The 1,015-nt window shown below is 51.9% G+C and overlaps 1 pseudogene; it reads left to right on the forward strand.

Annotated features, from left to right (window-relative positions):
* Nucleotides 1-558: 558 nt before the first annotated feature.
* LOC149449972 (U2 spliceosomal RNA) lies at nt 559-696 on the forward strand (annotated as a pseudogene).
* Nucleotides 697-1,015: the final 319 nt, after the last annotated feature.

Raw genomic sequence — 1,015 nt, forward strand, 5'->3', positions numbered from 1 at the left:
GAGCTGAGCTGTGGCCAGTGGGTGCAGAGCTGAGCTGTGGCCAGTGGGTGCAGAGCTGAGCTGTGGCCAGTGGGTGCAGAGGTGAGCTGTGGCCAGGGGTGCAGAGGTGAGCTGTGGCCTGGGGGGTGCAGAGCTGAGCTGTGGCCAGTGGGTGCAGAGCTGAGCTGTGGCCAGTGGGTGCAGAGCTGAGCTGTGGCTGGGGGGTGCAGAGGTGAGCTGTGGCCTGGGGGATGCAGAGCTGAGCTGTGGCTGGGGGGTGCAGAGCTGAGCTGTGGCCAGTGGGTGCAGAGCTGAGCTGTGGCTGGGGGGTGCAAAGGTGAGTTGCAACTCAGCTAACCTCTGCACCCCCCCAGCCGCAGCTCACCTATACACCCTGTCTGCAACTCACCTAACTCAATTAACCTCTGCAACACCTGACTGCAGCTCACCTTTGCACATCCCCCCTCCACCTCCACCGTCCTCATATGGTTAGCTAAACAAAAAAAAATAATGGGTGTTTTGGGTAAGATTAGTGTGTTTGTGTCTGGTCTTGGCTAGAGGTACCAACTGGTGCCAGTTCTTGCTTTTCAGCCTTTTGGCTAAGATCAAGTGAAATATCTGTTCTTATCAGTTCTCTGAGGCTCCAAAGTCCAAACTTTTGGTTTATCTTTGTTGTCTCTTTTCCCAAGAGACTATCAGTACTAAACCAGACTCCTAAAATTTTGTTGAAGTCTGTCTTGGTGCTTAAAGGCATGTATGCAAAAGAAGGCAGGAACCTCTTTCCAAACAGCATGATCGCTGCCTTTCCGCAGTTGACATTTGCCCTTAAAACTTGGCCGAAGTCCTTTGCAGGTCTGGATGAGCAGGTTGATGGAGCGCTGATCAGCACAGAATGCCATCATGTCATCCACTTCCCTTCTGTCTGGTCCCAGTGCAGTGATCCAGTCTTACACCTTTTTTTTTTTTAAAATCCGCGAACGTGCGAAAAACGAAAAAACCCGTAAGTGTTCACAAAAAACGTGCAAGTGCAAAACAC

This window comes from Staurois parvus, unplaced genomic scaffold (genome assembly GCF_062004578.1).
Source record: "Staurois parvus isolate SC_StPar_1 unplaced genomic scaffold, SC_StPar_1.0 ptg000591l, whole genome shotgun sequence".
Classification (NCBI taxonomy): Eukaryota; Metazoa; Chordata; class Amphibia; order Anura; family Ranidae; genus Staurois; species Staurois parvus.